General features: G+C 45.2%; 1 protein-coding gene across 14 annotated transcripts in view; it reads right to left on the bottom strand.

Annotated features, from left to right (window-relative positions):
* The window catches only part of LOC120898368 (protein groucho), a 183847-nt gene extending 175431 nt beyond the window's left edge, over positions 1-8416 (bottom strand). For 11 of the 14 annotated variants that reach the window (XM_040304139.1, XM_040304145.1, XM_040304152.1 and 8 more), the window contains exon 1: positions 7939-8416. The gene's annotated coding sequence lies outside the window, so the exon portion shown is untranslated. The remainder of the gene's footprint in view (positions 1-7938) is intronic. The other 3 variants (XM_040304140.1, XM_040304141.1, XM_040304142.1) reach the window with 3 other exon arrangements.
* Between the last annotated feature and the right edge of the window lie 8651 nt (positions 8417-17067).

The following is a 17067-nucleotide window of genomic DNA, read 5'->3' as shown; positions in this document are numbered from 1 at the left end:
ACGAAACCGAAAAAAAGGCGCTTCTAGGACAACATATTTGCTGCCCCACAGATGGGCTGGAAAGATTAGCGGACACTCTACTTTAAGGTTGCTTTCTTTTTAGTTAACAAACGAATCTCAACTCATTAAAAAAATGTATTCGATTGCGCGCATTTGCTTTTGGAATATGTTCTAAATTTGTTCAACATTTTTAAATGAAACAGCAGTAAAAACATTCAACTCCGGTGACCTGATGCTAGATTCCCGCCCGAAAGCACCCCCAGAGCACATCAAGGAATGCCGCAAAGCGCCTATAAAACCGGCTTAATCGTGTGGATCGTAAAACCAAACGACTAAAAGAATGAATTTACCCCGGTCTGGGCATAACGGCTAAATGAGTTTGTATTTTAATGTATGTTGAATTTGAAATAATGACATGTTACGAAATATGGCATTATCAATTTCCGTTTTTTGAAACATAATCATAAATATTATATAGAAGCTTGTTACATACAATGCACGAAATTAAAATAACGCCACCACGTTTTTTTGTTGCAATAATTGTGGAATTACCATACCGATCAAATTTATTTATTTTATTTTTTTAAGAACCTGTCTTACACCTTTCAAGCTCATTACTTTAATATATTAATGAAATATTGGTCGATTATACGGGAATATGCCTAAAAAAAGGGGGGGGGGAAATAAGTATAACTGACACATTAACCCATCAATATATTTAATTAAAGGGCTTGAAATGTGTAAAACAGACTATTTTATCATCCTGGACGAAAACATCTTAATCGGTATGGTAATTCCGCTATTATTGCAAAAAAAAAACATGGTGCTTCTATTTTAATGTCGTGCAGTGTACTGTCTGAATTCAAATACACGCTCGGTGCTTACGAAGTTTTAAGAAAGCTCGCCAATATAAGCTAATATTTCGAAGCCGTCAAGTATATTTCAACAATAAAAATGATAATTCGTATATTCGTATGTATGTAGATGATGAATCGATGATTCGACATACAATTGACAATATTGAAATGGTGTTTGTACGGTTTAAAGATGAGACGGTAAGAGAAGCTCTGTAAAAGCAATCTTTAGGGTAGGTTTTCCGAACTGTTTAATGTGCATTGTATAAAAGGCCTTATTGGCAAGAATTATTGTATTTTATTTTTTTAAATGTTTGAAACGCTTAATTTAATCAGACAAATATTATACAAATAAAAAATGGTAGATTAGCAAACGAAATAGCTCAACCAAAATAAATAAATACATTTTTTTTGTTATGTGCTATATATTATCAGCAAAAAGCTATAGTCTTTAGATCCGTTGGCTGAATAAAGTTTGTTTTATAATGTGTAATATGTTCCGATCTATAGTTTTTAAGCATTTAAGTGGAATGGTAAAAATCTGATGAAAGGTGTTCATGTTTTTCAAATTATTCAACATATAATTGGAAACATAACTTAAACTCCTCATACAGCTTCATTCAACTAAATAATGGTAAAAAGTTGTAACTTTCTGTCAAATCGAAAAAAATAGTTCAAGAACAGTTGGTAAAAATATAAGCACATATACACACATTTTCATCTTCACAGCAAAATGCCCGTCTTTGTTTTAAATCTTGAACATAACACTAACTATCCTGACATGAGTAAGTCATTTGCTACACAACCACAGATGTAAAAGCCCTTACTTTCCTATAGGAAAATTAAAAACAAGTTATCATTTTACTAAAATTGGTTCCCAAATATAGAGATTAATCTTTGCGAAACTCAAACAGTACAAAAGACCCATTGATAACACATAACATAGCCCAAAGTCAAGCACATGCAAACTGCACCACTCTCATTCCCCCATTCTCCACGTGTGAAAATAAAACGAAAGTTAAAATGCAGGAATTACAACAAAAATAGTACAATAGCTTCCACGGTTTTTCACATTCGCTGCACCCATTCGTCTGGCGATTGGATTGTCCAAAACACGCAAAAAGCAAACACATGAAAGCCCACCAAACATATCACACAGCCATTGAACTGAACGGCGCGTGTGTGTGTGTGCGTGGCAAAGTCACACAAAAAAAAACAGGCAACACAAAGCCACTTACCAGCAAATCGATACTAGCGACAAATCCAACACGGAACCAAAACCTGCACCCGCCTTCGCTTTCCTCCCCCGCGCCCTGTCCCACAAGTTGCAATCGCGGCGCCGTTGGTTGAGTGTAACAAATCGATTGATTAAACAATAACAAAACTTCCCCCCGTCCCCTGTAGCGTGCCGACAAAACGCCGCGTCAGTCGCTGCCCTAACCAATCGGCCCCGTCGGTGGTATCGATTGGAAGTGATCGGGTTTGATTGTTGCCTCTGACGCTTCTTCCACACAGTACCCGTTTCCCCCACCAGCCAGCCCACCTGGCCTGGGCCTGGAACATTCGTTTTCCCACCACACAGCCGCCACCACCGCAACAAAATGGTAACATGGGGGGAAAAAATACCCATTACCGGTCACAACAGAGGCAGCAGCAGCAGTGCAGTGCTTTCCACCCTTCGTGCAGCTCAAGCAACTCCACTCCCTTCCCCCCATCTCCCCAGTCTCCCATCTTTCTCCACACCGATGGGTCCGTGAGAACCGAAAGTTCATCCGTCTATTTCCTCGGCGGGGTCATGGTCCACCCCTCTCCACCCCCCGCCCGCTCACGATGAAGGGTCTCGACTTTGATCTACAAATTGAAATGGAAGCAACATTTTCTATTAGTGCAACAACGGAAGGGAGGGGGGGAAGAAATTATTAAATCTAATCGACCGGGCTGCAACGGCGTATGGGTGGGAGAGGGGCGGAAGGGATGGCGGAATCGGATGCCGACCGTCTACCATTAATACACCGCACCACCACCGTGCACTGGGCCGTTTTTCCGTCGCTGGTGTGTTTGTATCCCCTTTTCACACCCATTTTCCACAGCGTGAGTTGTTGATGGGGTGGGAGAAAGGGGGAGAGGGGGGGGGTTAGAGGATGCGCTTCCTTGCCCCCCACTACTTCCACTCTTCCTGTTGTTGGCGTCAATAATCGCGGATTGAAATCGTGAATCATGTACCCCTCCTCCCCATTCGTCTTCTTCCCTCATGCTCTCATACCTCCACTACTGGAACTATTGACGCTCTGGGGCTCTCCAGGGGATTGTCTTGTTCCGAGTGAACCATTTTTCTGAGTTTCATTTCCATTATTTTCTTCCCAATTCCCACAGTTCCCTTCTCCTGGATGACGTGCTGTCCCGCTGCTGCCCCGCCGCTGCCCTGGTACACACACTCATGGAGCCTAGAGGTGCGCCTATCAAAAACATGAAATAGCAATACCGTTGTGTATAGAGTAGCTAAACCGCAACCGAGTCGCGCGTACCAGCACACCCCCCTCCCCCCCTACACTCCATTTTCCTATGTGTTTTTTGTTTTGTTTCTTCTTGCATGCCCATTCTCACACCATCTATCTTGGTACATCATCACAGCATGGTTGTTCGCATTTTGTTCGGCTTTTGTTTCGCATTACATGGGCACGGACATCGAGCTAGCAGCGCCCTGCCGGCCCAAATGCAATATTTCCTATCTATGGAAAAACAAAAATACACGCACCGAGTAGTTGAACTGTTCTGCCACAGCACATCGTTCGTACGTGAAATATTACACAGTTTGTAACGCTATATCTTTAGCTCTAATAAGATTATATTTATTTTGCTACAAGCAGCTGCTGCTCCGCCCTTCGCTCCAAACCAAACAAACAAACGGCAATTGAAATTGAATAAATCAGCATTCAAGAAAAAAAATACACACACACAAATTGAAACACCAACAAACAGCAAGTAGGCGATGGCGAAGAGATTTGTTTATCGCTGCTGCCACGTTACCACCACTGCCTGCTGCCTGCGCGCTGTCAATTTGACAGTCGGTTGCCGATCCAATTAAATTCAACAACCAACATTCGGGGGGGCCCGGGTGTTCCACCACCCCCCGCACGATTGTCTGGCTGCCACACAAGCAAGCACACACACGGGCTCGCCATCCAGAACCGAAAGCAAACCCAATGGCCAGTTAACTCCGGCCGGCGTCGTAACCTTTTGGCTTTTCTTTGCGGCACGGCACACACACACACGCCCAACGAACAAACGACCGCGTCGTAGTTGGTCTGCGGCTACTGGGCTGGCGTGTCTCGGCTCTCCCAATCTGTCCCACCACCCGCCATCGTCCCGTCTTTCCTCCATCCCCAACCAACCCTTCCCCATCGTGCCCTTTTCTCGCTTCCTGTTGATTTTAGCTTTATTTTCTTCTGGTCATGGGCTATGGTTCGTTTCGTTTCGTTTTCTCACTCTTTTTCGTTCCGCTGCCTTCGTCTGTGCGGGGCCACGCTTTTCTAGTAGCCATCTAGATGAGATGGTCGTTTTGAAACCACCCTTTATGGCGCACTGCCTCCCCCCTTCCCGTTAGAAGTGCGAAGGCTAAAAGGAATGCTTTTGCTCTTTCCTATGCCTCATCAATTTCAATCGAGATTGATTGCAAGTTAGCGGCGCAAAGAGTTTGGCCATCAACTTCCAAACGCGATTGCAAGAGGAAGAAGTTTTGCGGTTAGTTAGCAAAAAAAAATCATAAACAATAGATCTGCAAATACTAATAAAATAATATATTTTTTAATAATCTTAATTTTGCTATGTATTTTTTTGTAACCCTTCTTAATTAGGCCATATGGCCCGTTGAAGATAAACTAATAGATAATAATAATAATATACAGTATTTTTGAATAATTGCTGTTTGTAACATGAATTTATGATTAATCATTTAGCATTTCAACCAAAAGTTAATGTGTTGAAAAGCATCAAACCAAAAAAATGCTCGGTGCTATATGTTGCACCATAAATTATGCTCTCCATGAGCATGTTTACAAACACACACACACACACCTCCTGGAATGTGTGGACCCACCGTTACACTACGAAATCAATTATTTATACCGTATTTTTATTCGATTACACATACCACCCACACACCCCACCTCCATCGTCCCCAACACCCTGCTTCACCTTGTTTCCATTCATCCGGAACTGGGCAGAAGAGAGAAACACAAAAAAACACTGCCTGTACCGCGCTTTCCTTCGGTGCTCGTGTGCCCTTGAGCAACTTCGGCGGAGCAGAAATCACTTTACTGAACCTATAAAAAACTTAATCACTTCCCACTGGCGCCGATCGTGTTACAGCGCATTACATAAAACGGACGAATCGCTCCACCCCCTCCCAACCGGCAAAAAGGTGGAATAGGCAAGCGACAGCAAATACATACCCAAGAAAGCAGACGGTCGTCGGAACGCGGGTCGATGAAGCGAACTAAAACGGAAATGTCAATTCGTAGTACCCCTAGCGCGCGCGTAGTGCGCCTTCAACTGCTATTACCCGCGCACCAGGGGGAGAAGGGGAAAAGGGCGTGTAGGGGCGAAGAAGAAGAAAAAACCGACCGCCACGAACCAGCAGAACGTTGGCGCAGCAGCAGCAGCAACAGCAGCAGCACCGCCACACCAAATGGGGCGAAATGAACGGCTGGCATGCATAACACACTAATCAACTAATTAGACGATGTTGACCCAATCCCGACGCCAAAGTGCCAATCCTTCGAACCGCACCACCCACCCACCCCCACCCGCACACACAAAACGCACCGTTTTGAAAAAGGGCGCGAACATACAAAAAGACGGGGACCTCCCCGCCAACAACCAACACGCAGCGGGTGTGAAAAAGGAATGGAGTAAATGGGGGGAAGGGCGGTTGGTCGGATTATTCGCGTACGATTAAATCGTGCTTTGCACAACTTCCCACCCCACCACCCCGTACCAATTACTTCTGCTTTCCAACCCAACCCTGCCCCCCTCGGCAGGGGCAACAGACGCGCGCGCACGCCACTGAACGAGACAAAAGCGCGCGCTCCACGCGAGTCTGCCAACCATGCCGTGGGCAGTGCGAGTGAGCGAGCGAGTGCGAAATCATGTGAGCGAGAAAGTGCGCGGGCGAAAGAGAAAGAGAGAGAGAGAGAGAGAGATAGACCCGTTTCCAAAACAATTAGCACCACAATTTGTGCTCTCGTCGTGGTCGTCGTCGTCGTCGACAGCGCCCCGCTTTGGACGTGTTTGTGTGCCTCGCTCGAGGGTGACTCGCACCACGCACGCATCGGTTGTGTGAGCTCCACCGCCTGGGCTTCCCAAAGCGAGCGAGCGAGAGAGATAGAGAGATGGAGCGCATAGGACACACATAGAGACGGAGCGAACGTGTCGAACGATGTGCGTAGGAAGAGTGTGGTTATCTTCTCGCTTGAACGGGAATTATAAGTTCGTGCTCCCCCGGTCACATTAGCAAGCACTCAACACGAACCGGCCAAATAAACGGAGGTCCACCATCTTCACCCCTCCCACTCCATCCCACCCCCCCAAAACACATAACCGCACTTTGTCCAGCAAGCGCACAGCATCATCATCTTTCGCCGCCGCTAGCGCTGAGCTCTCGACCTGATGGTCAAGCTAACCGCATACACACACGCACGACGCACACGGAAACTACACATATGGAGCACGTTGGTTTTGCTCTCGCTCGCACACGCGCACGCAGATGGAGAGCGTTTCTAGCTCTTGCTCCACTCTTCCGCACCGTCCCCATGTGAAACAGCCAGACACACAGTACACACACACGCGCGAGAACATGGTCCCGCGCGGCTTGGGTTTCGATTTCATGAGTCCGAAAGCGGTGGCAAGAAGCAAGACAGCGAGCGTGTTTTAGTTTTATTTCACTGGTGTCTTGTAGTTTTACCAACCACCTCCCTCTCCCTCCCTTCCTTCCACACACACACACACACACACTCGCTCACACTTCATCCAACCCCTGTCTCCTCTTTTCTCGCATACACAACGTGGCGTGTCGTGCCATGTAAACTTGATTGTATCGATGTGCTGTCGATGATGATACCAACGTGCCGCTGCTGCTACTACCGTCACTACCACCACCACCACCACCGCCGGTGCCCCTGCCCCTAGGTACATTTTTGGTAGATCTGTTTTTAACCTTCTCCCTTTTTTATACACACACACACGGCCCTCCCCAACGCCACTCTAACCCCAACCCAACCGTCGGCCATCACAAACACGCCAGCAAGAACGGAGATGGCACAGCAGCAGCAACAGCAGCAACAATAACAACACAAAACCCGTCCATTATGTTACACACGCTTTCGGGGGTCTCTTTTTCTCTCTCTCTCTCTCTCCTTCTCACTCTCTCCTTCAACCGATCATCGTCGTCAACTTCCCCCCCCTCCCTCCTTCCTTCCCTTCCTCAAATGCCTACGCACGCAAACGGCTTGTGTGTGTTTTCTGTGTGTGTCGTCGCTTTGGGTTGCTACGACCAACGCAACGGTGTTTTTAGCCGGCATGAGCGATTATTATTAACCACAGAGCCGTTTCCCCGGTGTTGTCGGCTGTCTCTATCCACCACAACCACCACCACCACCGTTACCGCCCTCACCATAATCCGATAATTCGAAACAGTGAACCGACAAAACTTTACAGATTTTCTGAAAACGGGCACTGTGTGTATCATTTTTTTGTGTTTTGTTCTTCTTTTTTGTGCACATGTGTGTTTACCCATTCCGTTCCTTCCGCTTTAGATTGCATTCGATCTTCGCACGCGCTTGTGTTGAAATAGTGAAATATGTAGTTTCACCTCCCGCTTCGCTAATGGAGCGTACACCACACTGCTCCACACTGATAGCCGGTAACCACAAACACACACACAGAATGAGCTAAACGAGAACGTTTAATGGCAAATGGGGTCGCTCGCCGCTGCCGCTGCCATTCAACACTGATTTTGACTGCAAAAAGTAGCCCTTTGCAACTACGCAGTACACACAATAATACGATTTCAACATATCATACACACCTCTTTACTCCGCTCCACTTCTCCCTGCCTCTCACCCACCGGTGCAAACGATTAGCTCGATTGAAGACTGGTTTTCTTTTTTGCCAACCGACACCGACGGGCCCGCAATCAATTCCGCGCGCACAACGTAATCGTGCGGTTAAAGCCGCAAATCAAACACAAGCCGTGCTGGGCCGGCCCGCTGCTGTTCACCACTCGACGGTGACACGTTTTTGCTGCACGAACACACACTTTAATTCCGTGAACAACTTACAAACAACCAAACACAACCAACCCGTATCGGTCGACGACAAAACACACCGCTAAATCGACGACGGCACCAAAAACGCGACGCACACCACCTTCGCTCTACTGCCGATGGCAAAACAATGGTGCTGCCACGAATGAATTCCAGCTCTCGAACACTCTCAAGCCGGCGATTTGCCAGATCCGGTGTACGCGTTCAGCGCTTCGCACTACGTAGGGAATAAAAAATAACACGCACACACTACCACCGATGCGACACGCTGGGCGAGAAGGGCGAAACTGAACGCGCTCGAGAGTGAATTCGCTCGCCACACACATATGGCTACCCCGCCGAGAGACAGAGAGAGAAAGAGAGCAATTTCTCAGAGAGAGAGGGACAGAGAAAGAGCACAGCAGGCGGCGATTATTTGTGGTACTGCGCTCTTCACACGCACGCACTGGTGCCGGGACGGCATGTTCAGCCATGCTTTGCTCTTTCTCTCTATTGCCGTCTCGCCGGGGTGGAGGCGATTGTCTTTCTCTTTCTGCACCGTGCTGTAGCTTAGCCCAGTCGATCAACAGCTGATCTGCATAACAAAGTGCAATTGGTGGTTCCGCGGCTGAAATTATTATTTCATGTTTTTGGCAATGTTGTGCAACATAAGCGTTCTTGCTACTGCCTTTTACTTTGTTTTTAAATAATACTTGTTTTAGATAAATTGTTCGGAATGTTTCTATTTTTTTAATATACAGCCCTGCTTTTCCAACTTACTTAATGCACAGAAAAATAAAAATTTACAGACAGATGTTTTGATCAAATTTCAGCCTGGAAGTGTGAATCTTCCATATAAAAAACAGACTTGAATCGTGAACCCCTTAGCAATACTGGTGGGTTTCAAGGAAATTTAGAAGGGATATTAACCCTTTCACGATCAACGAATATATATTTCCCTTGTACAAAACTCGTTATCGCAAGGAAATGGGCTCCGGCAAGCCCATAGATATTAAGAAATACAATAGAACCAACAATGTTAGATTTAAGTCTAGTCCATAATGATACGGCCAACCAGGCCGTCCTTACGAGAAATAAAAAAAACTCGTTAACGGGTAATAATTTATTATTGAATCAATATTTTCATAACATAAATGAAAATACTTTTGAAACATTTTTATTATATTTTAATATGCACTTACTCAATAAAAGCCAGGCGATCGATGAATTGAACTTGAAGCGAGTATGAACTGTAATAGTAAACAAGTAACCAATTGCGTACCTTGGAAAAAAACATAGTGAATCTCGCGCTCTGGATTGCTGGTTGGCATTGCTCAACATTTTCCAAACAATTCACAAACAGTCTGTCTCCAATTTTAATGTTTTCATTCCATAGCACACACTCAACCTGTAACACATACATATGTAGGAGAAGGTAGGTAAAGACGGACACTGCGGGTAAGATGGACACTTCTCATAAATGCATCAAAATGGTAATTTTCGAAAAAATCAACAATGCAGCATCCTAACTTAAAGTTTAACAACACATTTGAGAACATTTTTGGCATAATATATGCAAAATTGGTTAAATCCACTAATAAAATAAATTTTCAATCATGAGCATCCTTGTGGATCTAATTTGACTACTACGGATCTTAAGCTCTACAACTTGTATTGTTTATATTTCCGGAAGTTTGATTTCATGAATGAGTTGTCGTGATAATTAATAAAAAAACTGGCGAAAGAACGAGGATAAAAGCAATACAAAATATAGTTTTCTGGTGGTTTAAACATTCTGACACCAAAGCGGGAAAGACGGACACTTTGTTGTAGGGAAAGACGGACACCAAATTTATTGATTTATTTTACTTCTTATATCAATTGGTACTAAATAGATTTCTTCAAATACCTTAAATAAGAGTATTCCGAAGCTATAAACCAACCAGCAACTAGAGAAAGTATTGAAATAAGCGAGAAATGAAACATCGGTCAAAATAGTAGCCAATCGTTATACTATTACTCGCTCGACGCTGATGAGGCGCTTCACAAAATCCAATATCTTGTCACGACTTGGACAACTTTAAGCAATAAAAAAATGAGGCATTGATACGACATCGTTTAGGAATAGATGAGAAATTCTATGGGATTATAAATATCAAATGTAGAATTTTGAAATGGTGGAAAATGGATTAAACTATTAACAAGTCCCTCAAAAAATACTGGGGTCGTGGTCTTTTCGCGTAGGAATTTCCTTAAAGGTAGTTCTAGACTGTTGTTCTGTAAGCTGGAGCAACGTCAGCTGTAAGTGCGCGATATTTCAATAATGCTTTAGATTCTGAATTCTACGATATATTAGAAGCGGTGCTTACAATTTCTAAAGCCACGGCTAAATGAATCGTTGTTGTAATAGGCCAAGAATTGGTTTATAAACGTACCAGGACGTGGAAAGCGACAGAATTGGTTAAAATACTGTAAAACTCTTCAATTTCCAACGTTTTCTAAAGGTGTCCATCTTACCCTTCATGGTGTCCATCTTTCCCATATCAGGTGTCCGTCTTACCCGAACATTTCAAAACTGCACGAAAAAAACCATGTTTTTCATTCATGAAAAAACGCAATAATCGATGGAAACTTAAAAGTTTCAACGCATTTTCTGATAAAACATGAGTGTAAGATAATGTATGCACATTTTCAGGGTCGTTGCATTTATATATCACTAGATTTTTACCATTTCCCTTAACGTGTCCGTCTTTACCTACCTTCCCCTAACCTACCGTCACACACGATTGAAATGTTTACAAAGAAATAAGAATAAAGTGCTGTGGCCGGAGTAGTCTTTCAAATCACTCCGCAACAAACACTCACCTCTAAAAAATCGTAGCAAATACTCGAGTTCTAGGTGAATTTCTCTATCGATGATGGGTGCAGTAGTGATGTGTAGTGATGGGCAAAACGGCTCCGAAGCCGGAGCCGGCTCCGACCGGCTCCAGACAATTTCGGAGCCGGCTCCGCTCCGACGGTATTGTGCGAGAAGATATATTCGTTTTTTTTTATTACGCTATCATACAATGATGCCTCTATTGAACTGTTAGTTCGGAGCCGTTGGTCTGGAGCCGTTGATTCGTCGCCGGCCCCGGAACGGTGAGCCTGAAGCCGGCTCCGAAGCCGTTGGAACGGAGCCGTGAGTGCAGAGCCGTTCGTCCGGAGCCGGCTACGGAGCCGTTGGTGCGGAGCCGGCTCCGGAGCTGTCGGAGCAGAGCCGGCTCCGGTGCCGTCGGAGCAGAGCCGGCTCCGGAGCCGTTGGTGCGGCGCCGGCTCCGGAGCCGTCGGAGCGGAGCCGGCTCCGGGAAAAAGTCGGAGCCGGCTCCGGAGCCGTTAGTCCGGAGCCGGCTCCGGAGCCGTTGGTGCGCTCCGAAACGCCCATCATTAGTAATGTGTATGGAGCACACCCACGACTCCGATCCGACTATTGTTGGAACCACTAGATCCGCCCGGAGTAGGAGTCGTCCGGAGTCGTTCGGAGTCGTCCGGAGTCATTCAGAGTCGCCCGGAGTCGGAATCGAGTCGAAGTCGTCTGGAGTTGTTCGAAGTCGGAGTCGTCTGGAGTCGTCCGGAGTCGTCCGGAGTCGTTCACAATCGTCCGGAGTCGTTCGGAATGGTCCGGAGTCGCCCGGAATCAGAGTCGTTCGGAATCATTCGGAGTCGTCGGAGTCGTCGGAGTCGTCCGGAGTCGTCCGGTGTCGTTCGGAATCGGAGTTGTTAGGAGTCAACAGGAGCCGTGTGGTTTAATGTGCTTATGATCAGACATTTCCTTTCGTTATGCTTCTTTGCCTTTCACTTTGCGCGTGCACTTCCTATACAAGCCGACCTCGGCCGACTCCAGATGATTTCGGATGATTCCGTCTGCAGACAACTCCGACTCCGGGCGACTTTGGGAGATTCCGGACGACTCCGGGCGATTTCGGACGATTCCGAACGACTCCGGATATTGCAGCATGAACCTACCTTCCGGAGTGGATTCCGAATTTATCGGAGTCGGATCGGAGTCGACTCCGTATTTTTGCAAACTTTATCCATCACTAGTACACCGGAACTTTCCCGGACTTTGATCGAGTTCGAGAGCAAGATCGTTCATCGTAGCTCGTCGGGAACGAAAAATCTATCCATGCTAAGCAATTACCGTCGCAGGAAGCTGGGTTGGACTGCAGTAGAGAGGTACTTAAAGAAACTGGATTAATCGTAACGTGTGTGTTTATCAATAGGTTGGAGTGTGATATTCGTTGATGTAGCCTTTCGCAACGCTTTGAAAGAAACACGAGAACTTTTACTGCTCGAGTATTTTAATTATCTTTTCTTTCTTTGGCACAACAACCGCCGTCAGTCAAGGCCTACCTGTAACACTAGTGGGCTATGGCTATCAGTGACTCAATGATTTACCCATCAGTCAGTCCTACGTATGGGGACACAATCCATTCGGAGGCTTGAATCCAGGGCGGGCATGTTGTTAGGTCCCAATTGACATTTTCGAGCTCGAATAATCGGGAATTCAGCAAATTCCCTTAAACTGGAGCCTTAAACTTCCCTTAAACTGCACCTTAAGGGAAGGAAAGGGAATTCAGAAAAAGTCCTCTAAAATCAACTGTGATACGGCTTTTTCGTTCTTCTTCTTCTTTGGCTCAACAACCGATGTCGGTCAAGGCCTGCCTGTACCCACTTGTGGGCTTGGCTTTAGTCACTAATTGATTCCCCCCCATAGCAGGATAGTCAATCCTACGTATGGCGGCACGGTCTTTTTTGGGGATTGAACCCATGACGGGCATGTTGTTAAGTCGTACGAGTTGACGACTGTACCACGAGACCGGCCAAAACCGAGCATAACCGAAACAATAATTAGATGCTCAGTGAGGAAAGGTGACCTGGAAAAAAATCAAATTGATAGGAAACAAGATTAGGAAATGTATACTTGCAGTTTTTGACTACTTTGTGTCCCAGTTCTGAGAAATTGTACATAAAAAGTACCACATGTTTTAAGGTCAGTCGAGTGGGAGAACATACAGAGCATTGTCATTTGCCCAAAACACCATGCCAGTCGAAACCAAATTGATGAAAACGATTTAGTAGACTGTCAATATGATATTGGATGCCAATTTTTTAATGGAGCTTGGCCACGTCGTTCGGAAATGCAATATTTCTACTAAAGATTGTTGCAACATCAACTGATCTTTGCCATAATCCTGATTGCCATAACAGAGCTGCCAACATCATCTGTTTGACAGATAAACAATGCGGTGTGACGCGCCTAAAGTGCGCATCATTTTCTTCTTCCTTTTTTCTCTCACTTTGCTTTGAACTATCATCAGCGTTAAGACGTGAATAAACTCGATCCTATTATTTTGTATTGTGAACGCTCTGTAATCATTCGTTTATTGTGCAAATACCTCTGCCCAACAGGTTATGGGCCCAGGGCTTTGGTGACGCAATTGTCTAGAGGTTCCTTGATAAAGAAAGGCGAGTGTCCGAGATTGCGAAATCGATTTGCCCGCGTTTGAGCGTGCTTTGGAGAAAGAAAAAGCACAATGGCGGAATCTCATGTGTCTTTGGAAAAGCTGAATGATAAGAACTACTCCATATGGAAGTTCAAAATGGAACTTCTGTTGTCACGGGAGAAAGTAAAGTCTGTGGTGACTGAAGCAAAGCCCGAAGCACCTACTGCGGCATGGCTCGCCGAAGACGAAAAAGCAAGAGCACTGATTGGCCTATCTTTGAACGATAGCCAACTCATTCATGTGATGCAGACGACTACAGCAAAAGAAATGTGGGACGCACTGAAGAGCTACCACGAGCGATCCTCCCTTTCAAGCAAGATCCATGTCATGCGCCAAATGTTTGCTACCAAGATGCCGGAAGGTGGAAACATAGATGAGCACTTGAAAGAGTTATCAACGTTGCGGCTCCGACTGATCGCATTGGGTGAGGAAATGAAGGATCCTTCATTTGTTGCTTTGATGCTATCCAGCCTGCCAAGATCGTACGACGGTTTGATCGTTGCGTTGGAGAGTAGGCCGGATGCTGACCTTACAGTGGATTTCGTAAAGGGAAAACTGCTCGACGAAGGACGACGTCGTGCGGATGGTTCGGATGAGGAGAAGGCGCTACTGTCTGGCAGTGACAGGAACAAACGTGAAAAGAACAAACGAAAGCAGTGTCACTATTGTAAAAAGGATGGACACATCCGTAAAGAATGTCGTAAATTGATGGCCGATAAAAGAAACAACACATTCACAACTAACCAAAACGCAAATTGTGCAGTCAATAGCGAAGACTTGTGTCTGTTTACCGGAAAAACACCTGATAAACGATTGTGGTGTTTTGATTCAGGAGCAACTGCCCACATGACAAGCGATGCGTCCATTCTGGTAAATATTGATGAAACGAAAAGATCAACAATAAGTTTAGCTAATGGACAGTCGATCAACTCGGCTGGTGTGGGAAACACAAAAATAGTTTCTGTAAACGGAAAAGGTACTCGTGTAAACGTGACACTGGGAAATGTGTATCATGTACCTATGCTCACTACAAGTTTGCTTTCAGTAAGCAAAATAACCGACTTAGGTTTCGAAGTCGTTTTTGATAGCAAAGGCTGTCGTGTTGTGAAAGGAGAAAATGTAATGCTGGTTGGAGAACGCTCAGGTAACCTTTATAATCTAAAACATTTTTCTGAGCAAGTCCTGCTTACAGGAATAAAACACAGTGTTTCGTGTGTGCATTTATGGCACCGTCGACTTGGTCATCGGGACCTGAATGCTGTGATGAAAATCGTGAGCGACGAACTTGGCCATGGACTCAAGTTAGACCACTGTGACATGGACTCTGTGTGTGTGTCTTGCTGCCAAGGAAAAATGAGCCGGAGCTCATTTCCAAAGACGTCTACAAATCGAAGCACTGCTGTTGGGGAACTTGTTCACACCGATCTTGGCGGTCCCATGGAGGTTGCGACACCTCGTGGCAATCGTTTTTACGTCATGATGGTTGACGACTACAGCCGTTTTACGACGGTGTACCTGTTACAGCATAAGTCGGACGCAGCGGAAAAGATACGTGAATATTGTAACCTCATGAAGAATCAATTTGGATACTATCCAAAGAAGATTAGATCGGATGGCGGCGGTGAGTATTCGAATCTTTCACTGAAAAAGTTTTTTGTAGATAACGGCATCGTTCATGAGCAATCGGCCCCATACTCACCGCAACAGAATGGCGTTGCTGAACGGAGGAACCGTTATGCAGTAGAATCCGTTCGTTGCATGCTGTCGGAATCTGAAATGGAAAAGAAATACTGGGGCGAAGCGATCAGCACGGCGGTTTATCTGCAGAATCTTTTGCCTTCATCAACAGTGAACTGTACCCCTTTTGAACTATGGCATAAAAGAAACCGTCATATGCACATCTCCGCATCTTCGGATCGACGGCATACGTTCACATTCCACAGGAGAAAAGGCGAAAACTTGACATGAAATCTGAGAAACTAATTTTTGTAGGTTACGCCGATGGACGTAAAGCTTATCGTTTTTGAATCCTATGACAGGTCGCATCACGATAAGCAGGGATGCTAAGTTTTTGGAGTTTTGTAATTTCAAGGAAGCTGTCAAACAGGTACACACAGAATCTGGTGATAATTTTTATGTGCCGCTCGTTTTACCACCAAATACCCAAGAGAACAATGATTTGTTTTCAAGTTCACCACCGATATCAAATGAAAACTCAGAATCGGAGCCGTACGACAGTGCATCTGAAGGAGAAGATTATTCCGGTGATTCTCATGATGATGAAAATGTACGACGTTCTCAGCGCCCAACCAAAGGAATTCCTCCGGTTCGTTTGATAGAGGAAGCGTACATAATCGGAAATGCCCTTGAAGAAGAGCGTGAACCAAGGAGTTTTCACGAAGCCATTACATGCCCAAGCCATTCGCAGTGGAAAGCTGCTATGTTAGATGAATTAAAATCTCACTCGGACAATGGAACGTGGGATTTAGTCGAGATGCCATCAGACCGGAAGGCAGTGGGTTGCAGATGGGTATATAAAATAAAACGTGATTCGTCAGGGCAACTGTTAAAATACAAGGCGCGACTTGTTGCTCAAGGATATTCACAGAAGTACGGTCAAGATTATGACGAGGTTTTTGCACCGGTTATGAGCTATACTACACTCCGTTTGTTGCTGGCTCTGGCTTCTCGAGACAATATGAAGCTCAAACATTTCGATGTAAAAACGGCTTACCTACATGGCGATCTTGATCAAGAGTTATTCATGAAGCAGCCTCCTGGCTACGAAGAAAAAGACAAAGAACACTACGTGTGCAGACTAAACAAGAGCATATATGGGCTAAAACAGTCAGCACGTTGCTGGAATCACAAACTGGGTGGTATTCTCCAAGAAATAGGTTTTGAGCAAAGCAGCGCTGATCTTTGCCTATATATGAAAGGCGAAAAGTACTAATAAAATATACTTGCTAGTATATGTTGACGACATCGTGGTTGGCGCAAAAGATGAGAAAATCATCGATGAAGTGTACGACACACTGAAAAAGAAATTCGACATGATCAACCTGGGCGACCTAAATTATTTTTTGGGTATGGAAATCAAGTGCGAAGCAGGTAGATACAGTCTGTGTCTTAGCAGTTACATTGACCATTTGGTGGACAAGTTTGGCCTTCGTGATGCTAAAGGAGCAAGAACGCCTATGGATAGCGGGTACATGAAAGTTCAAGACAACAACGAAGCTCTATCCGATGGATCTAAGTACAGAAGTATTGTAGGTGTACTCCTTTATATCGCTGTCTGTGCGCGCCCAGATATCGCCGTTAGTGCAGCGATATTAGGTCGGAAGGTTGAAGCTCCAACGCAAGCGG

Source organism: Anopheles arabiensis, chromosome 2 (genome assembly GCF_016920715.1).
Source record: "Anopheles arabiensis isolate DONGOLA chromosome 2, AaraD3, whole genome shotgun sequence".
NCBI classification, from domain to species: Eukaryota; Metazoa; Arthropoda; class Insecta; order Diptera; family Culicidae; genus Anopheles; species Anopheles arabiensis.
This window is presented reverse-complemented; position numbering and strand designations above follow the sequence as displayed.